General features: G+C 37.8%; 1 pseudogene; it reads right to left on the bottom strand.

Annotated features, from left to right (window-relative positions):
- Positions 1 to 3,413: 3,413 nt before the first annotated feature.
- Positions 3,414 to 4,247, bottom strand: LOC131274521 (very long chain fatty acid elongase 7 pseudogene; annotated as a pseudogene).
- Positions 4,248 to 7,400: the final 3,153 nt, after the last annotated feature.

The raw sequence follows: 7,400 nt of genomic DNA on the forward strand, positions 1-7,400 counted from the left end.
GTCCTTTGAATCACAAGTGTTTAAGTTTGAGGAGGTCCCATTTATCCATGTTTTCTTTCATTGCTCGTGCTTTTGGTGTAAGATTTACGAATCTACTACCTACACCAGGTCTGGGATAGTTTTCCTTAATTTTCTTCTAAGAGATTTATGTTTCTTGTTTTATATTTAGGTCTCTGTTCCATGAGGCCTTAATTTTTGTATATGGGGTGAGATAGTGTCCTCTTTCTTTCTTTTGGCTATGTATAACCTGTTCTCCTTGTACCATTTGTTGAATAGACTGTTCTGCCTGTGCTGGGTGGGGTTGACAGGTTTAATGTGAGGCTCTGATTCTGAACCATCAGTTAGGTTCCACTGGTCTATGTATATATCTTTTTGCCAGTACCATGGTGTTTTTACCACAGTAATCAAGTAAAAACACCATGTAATCCTGTACATTTATTAAAATACAAAGAAAAAAACAATCCCAAACTTTGTCAGTATCCATGGAGTTTTTACAACCTTTAAGTTAACAGAACTAAGGAATAATTGAAGCCATATCATCTCATAATTTTATAATTTATGTTGACAATATAGTCTACTGAATTAAGAATTTTAAAATAAGAATTAAAACAGTAAAGTGGCAAAGTCCCATTGATATTTAAAATTTGTATTTGCAATATAAATCTCAACCCTCAAGGATGCATAGAGCTTTAAATCAAAAACAAGATTGTGTAATTGGGCTTTCTGTTTGTTAGGTAAACAAACCCAAAGGCAATAACATCCTAAAAAGTGTGATGAAACCCCAATAGAAACTCTATATGACCACACAAAAGCTCTTTTAATAAAATATTGACAATGTACTTTCTATATTCAGTGACATTTTTAAAAAAGATTTATTTATTTCTCTCCCCTTCCCACCCCCCCCACCCCCACTTGTCTGTTAGCTGTCTATTTGCTGTGTCTTCTTTGTCCGCTTCTGTTGTCAGCGACAAGGGAATCTGTGTTTCTTTTTGTTGCATCATCTTGTTGTGTCAGCTCTCTGTGTGTGCAGCGCCATTCCTGGGCAGGCTGCACTTTCTTTCATGCTGGGCGGCTCTCCTTAAGGGGTGCACTTCTTGTGCGTGGGGCTCCCCTACACAGGGGACACCCCTGCATGGCACGGGACTCCTTGCACACATCAGCACTGTGCATGGGCCAGCTCCACACGGGTCAAGGAGGCCTGGGGTTTGAACCGCGGATCTCCCATGTGGTAGACGGATGCCCTAACCACTGGGCCAAGACTGCTGCCTCAGTGACATTTTGATCTGCTGATGTTTATATGGAGGAAAAGAGCTGTGATCCCTTTTCACCTAACATTCCAGCTCTCCAATTCAATTCATATACTTTAGAATGTACTTCTTACCCTTCCATCATGTTGCTATTGCATTATAGGCAAGTCAAACATTGTAAAGTCTACAGGGAGGTTAGGACAGGTTGTAGCATGCAGGTTAGAAACTATCTAAGAAAAGTAATCAAACTCTCCTGTCCTATCTTCTTTTTTCTGTTTTTTGGTCTTCTCCTACACAAGATTCTTTGGCAAGCCTGTGTATGTATAACAGCACCTACCACATCTTTTCCTTTTAGCACAGGGTATCAAGAGCCAAAAAATAAATACTTGAAGAACCCTGAGACCCACACAGTGAAGTAAATGAGAGCTATTTCTTTCAGCTCTCACTCTCGTGTTCTTTATTCTTTATTACAAAAAATGTGAACTCCCCCATTTATCAATCCTCAGCTCATATAGAAAGTAAGTGAAATCACAAGGTCACTTAAAGGCATTTAACCTTATGAATCTGTTAAGTGTTCAGATAGAAGGCCATAGTATGAGTTATGGATTAGAAGGGCGACACAGAATTATAGATGTTTACAGTTAGTGAAAACTAAGGCTTTGTTGTATAGTATCACTGTGCATTTTACAGTAAATGGGGTCTGTAAGTATTTAAAGTCATATAAGAATAAACAGTCACTCAAAATCAGATATAAATATAACAAGAAAAAACAATATGGAAAACGAGAAATACCTAATTATCACTATTTTTGGACAAAATTATACTGACCAGTAATTTTGGTCCTCCAAGAAAATGTGACAACAAGAACATTTTGGTGAGTGGCAATCTCAAAGACCAAAACCTGTGCAAAATGAATTTCAGTCCTTCAGTCTTTCATTTTATAGGTCTGAGAAAAGAAATCCAGGCCATTAACTCACAATTCAGGAAAACACTTTCCATGCAGTTTATCTATAACAAGAACTATTGTGTAGTATCAGTCTATTGCTCTTCCCCTCTCTTTCTTCTCTCCTTCCTTCCTCCCTTCCTCCCTTCTTCCCTTCCTTCCTTCCTTTCTTTTTTTTTATTGAAAAGGTGGAGTGGAGCTTATGTAACTGATTCTTCCCTGGATAACCTTTGTGCTACCGTTTGCATCCAGTTGCTTCACAAGCCACTCTCACCTCTCTCTGAAAATCATGTATAATGGGTGCTCTAAAACTATCTATGATTTGAGGGTACCTGCAGTGCACTACAGATATGAAAATTTATGTACTTAACCAATATATATTTCCCCAAGATAAGAATCCTTTAAGCCATAATGATATGGGAAAGTGAAATTATAATACAACAGGCTTTTTCCACTGAACTACAGAGTAACTTTTCCTTTGATAAATTCACCTCTTTCCAGAGAAATACAATGTTAATTGCAAAATGGTAATAGCAGAGTGTTCATTATGCCATCAAAATAAATTACCTTATTTTCAAAATAACTTAACCTTAATGTCAAGAGCATCATTGTACTAACTGAAGTCCTTGTTACTTTGAAACATTTTATACAATCAGCAAAACTGTTGGCACCTGTTCAAGAGATCATTATAATTCATCATTAGTGATTTTAAGTGACAATTTACCAAAAAAATTCACTTCATGTTCATCTGAGTTAGTTCTTTAGAATAGGAATTTAACTCTGATAAATATAGTGCCTTCTGAATATAGTCAACAAGCAACAAAGCCAGAGTACACAGTTATAGGTTTTCAGACCTGGCAGAAGGGTATCTATTATACAGCATGGATCTCTTCTCTGTGCTCAAAATGTCTAGAGATGTTTTTCATCTATGGTGGACTTTGAAGAGTATTGTACTGTTTCACATCCTTCTTTCAGTGTAATAATATGTATTAAACAAAATCTTTAGATTATGTTTAAAAGCAGCTGAAAATCTTCTAGCTGCTCTAGGCTCTAATTATGAGAAGACTCTGCTATCTGGAAGCTTCAAGCTCTCAAATATCAGAAACCCCTATTACACATCATAAAAATACAAGCTCTTGGTTTTGAAAAATATACAAATGTATAAAGATGTCTTGATTGTCAAGGAAGACAAGATACTAGTCTCAATTAGATGTGCTTGCATTTCAGTGATCTTTGCTTCCATTTTTGATAGTTTTTAGACAGCTTCTGGCCTTTGATATAAACATGGAAAAAAAATGTAGAAATAACAGCATAAAGATACACCCATAGCTCATAATGATGTACAAGGATACTGGAAATTGGTACTTGCAATCCTCCATGAAAAAGAACTGGCCTGTGTGGATGGTGACAATGACAAACTGTACAAGCTGTAATGATGTCAAATATTTTTTCTACCACAAATATTTCAGGTAGGTTGGTTCCATTGATGACAGTCCATAGTAGGAATACATGACTACATGTACAGCAGTATTTAGAAAGGCATGGAATGTTTCCAAACCACCTGTGGCAAAAATGACTCCAAATCACCAGGTCCATGGCATGATGGTATGATGGAAGACATGCAGGAAAGTAACGCTATTTTTCTTACACAGAACAAAAACAATAGTATCCAGTAGTTCAATAAATTTGGATAAGTAATAAAGCCAGTAGGTGCGTGCCATTCTCAAAGCTGCAGGTGACCATGAATAATCAACAATTTCACATTGAAATGAATATCCTGTGCCCCAGCCAGACATCATGAACTCATAACACATATACACAGAAAGGAGCACTACGAAAAAGTTGTATGTTATCATCGCTATCTTGAGTTCAAAGGGTTTTCTATTGTCCATGAGCTTTGGTTCCACAGAAGTGACAACATAAGTGTAGAGTCCCAGGATGATGGTTTGTGGCAAAGGTGAGGACATGAGGAGCCAGTCTTCAACACTTGGATCAGCATCTTTGATCCAATTATCATAAAGATGCATAGACCTTGATGTAAGATCACTGAAGGCCATTTTCTACAGGATTTACTCTTTTTTTTTCTCTTAATTTTAAAAAAATGTTACATTAAAAAAATATAAGAGGTCTCCATATACCCTCTATACCCCTCACCCCACTCCTCCCACGTCAAAAACCTTTTTCATCATCATGGGATATTCATTGCATTTGGTGAATACATTTTGGAGCACTGTTGTACCACACGGATAATGGTTTACATTGTAGTTTACACTCTCCCCCAGTTCACCCAGTGGGCCATGGCAGGACATACAGTGTCCAGCATCTGTCCCTGCAGTACCACCCAGGACAACTTCAAGTTCTGAAAACGCCCCCACATCTTATCTCTTCTTCCCTCTCCCTACCCTCAGCAGCAACCGTGGCCACTTTCTCCACATCAATGCTACAGTTTCTTCCATTACTAATCACAATAGTTCCATAGTAGAATACCAGTAAGTCCACTCTAGTCCATACTCTATTCCTCCAGCCTGTGGACCCATGGTTATGTCCACTCCCCCTCTATGTGAAGAGGGGGCTTAGATTCCACATGGATGATGGATGCAATTCTCCTGCTTGCAATTGTAGGCACTCTTGGTTCCCTGGTGTGGTGGTTGACCTTCTTCACCTCCCTGTGCCATAGACAAAACCTTTATAAGATTGTCAAAGATCTGTGAAACCATTACCACAGACATTTGAAGTTATTTATGAGGATAATTTCATAAATCCTTGATATTCCTATAAAGGTTCAGTTTTATGATGGGTTCTTCACCCACCAGGAAGGAGAGCTGAAGGCACCGGATGTGCATGGAAGAGAGGGCACCTGCGGTTGACAACGAGTATATCTGATAGGAGACTTATATCCTGCATATATAAAGAACTCCTATATCTCGAAAATAAAAAGATAAACAACCCATTTAAAAAATGGGAAAAAGATTTGAACAGACACTTCTCCAAAGAAGATACACAAATGGCTAAAAAGCACATGAAAAAATGCTCAAAATCACTAGCTATTAGGGAAATGCAAATCAAAACAACGAGATGCCATCTTACTCCCATAAGACTGGTAGCTATCAAAAAATCAGAAGACAACAAGTGCTGGAGAGGTTGTGGAGGAATGGGAACACTCATCCACTGTTGGTGGGAATGCAGAAGGATCCAGCCATTCTGGAGGACAGTTTGGCGGTTTCTCAAAAAACTAGCTACAGATTTGCGATATGACCCAGCAATTCCACTGCTGGATATATACGCAGTAGAACTGAAAACAAGGACGGATATACATACACCAATGTTCATAGCAACACTATTCACTATTGCCAAAAGTTGGAATCAACCCAAATGCTCATCAACAGATGAATGGATAAATAAAATGTAGTATATACATACAATGGAAAACTACTCAGCTATAAGAAGGAATACAGTGCAAACACATGTGATAACATGGATGAATCTTGAGAACTTTCTGTTATGTGAAACACATTGAAGGACAAATACTACATGACCTCTGTGATATGAAATAAGTAAACCAAGCTGTCTCAGAGAGCTAAAGACCAGATTATAGGCTTAAAGGAAGTTGGGGGGGTGGGTAGAGGAAGATTGCGAGTTGACATCTACATGGGTGAAATCTATGATAAGCTGGAGGTAAGTATTTGTACAGGGAAGAGATAAAATGGGGGCATAGGGATACCTTTGTAGGCTTGAGGGAGCTAGGGATGGGAGGAAGAATCAGATGGCGCAAGAAATTGGGGGGAGGGTGGGTGGAACAGTTGAACACAGGAGATTGTCAGGTATGTGGTTGAAATTATAATCTAGAGAAAACTCTTCAGAAAATATCATAAGGAAGGTTACCTGTTTAAGATGCTTAAGCGGGGGCATCTGACACCGAGCTCCTCACTGTGGCCTCTGCTGACCCGGCTACCGACCGAGCTGGCTAAAAGGGGAGGAGGCAGACGGGGTGTCACTTGCCCGCTCTCCCACCCTGCCTCGGTACGACGCTAGGTAATATGTTTTAATGCCCAGAAGTGAGAGACCACCTACTTTGCTTTTCATTTTTAAGATGTTTCTGAGTATTTAGGATCCTTTAACATTCCAATAAATTTGATAATTGTGTTTTCCATATGTTTTAAAAATGCAGGTGTAATTTTTATACAGATTGCATTGAATCTGTATTTCAATTTGGGTAGAATCGACATCTTAATGATATTTTGTTCTCCAATCCATGAGCATGGAATGTTCTTCCAATTATTTAGGTCTTCTTAAAATTTCTTTAACAGCGTATTGTGTTTCCCATGTACCACCTTTTTCTTAACACCTTTTGGTAAAACATTCTTGTATTTATATTATTATTCACTATCCATATCTACCACCCAAATCACTATGTTATACAGTTCCTAGATCATGAGTTTTATAACCAGGGGTCCACAGGGACCCAAGAGGGCCACGAGAAGATTTCAGGTGCTCTGTGAGCTTGAATTGAAAAAAATCAATTTTAATGTTCTTATGCAGGATAAACAATAGTATGCACATTGACACGTCTTTAAAAAATAAAATTTAACTTTAATTTTCCTTTGTAAAAAAAGAACAATGCATTGTAGTTTTCTGATTACAAGTGCTTTACATCTTTGGTTAATTTTATTCCTAAATACATGATTCTTTTAGTCACTATTTTTTTTTTATAGTTACTATTATAAATGGACTTTCTTCCTGACTTCCTCCTCAGATTGTGAATTACTAGTATATAGAAACACTACTGAATTTTGTATATTAATCTTTTTTTCCTGACATTCTACTGAAATTGTTTATTAGCTCTGGCAACTTTGTTGTAGGTTTACCAGGACTTTCTAGGTGTAGGATTGTATCTACGAATAGTGAAAGTTTTACTTCTTCCTCTCCGATTTGGATGCCTTTTATTTCTTTTTCTTGCATGATTGCTATAGCTAGAACCTCTAGAACTATATTGAACAACAGTGGTGACAGTGGACATCATTGTCTTGTTCCTGATCTCAACAGGAAAGCTTTCAGTCTTTCACCACTGTGTTCAATGTTAGCTGTGGGTTTTTCATATATAGCCTTTATCATGTTGAGAAAGTTTCCTTCAATTCCTATCTCTCATCACATTCTTATTGAAAAAGGATGCTGTATTTTGTCAAATGCCTTGTCTTCATCAATTGATAGGA

The sequence above is a fragment of the Dasypus novemcinctus genome, chromosome 19 (genome assembly GCF_030445035.2).
Source record: "Dasypus novemcinctus isolate mDasNov1 chromosome 19, mDasNov1.1.hap2, whole genome shotgun sequence".
NCBI classification, from domain to species: Eukaryota; Metazoa; Chordata; class Mammalia; order Cingulata; family Dasypodidae; genus Dasypus; species Dasypus novemcinctus.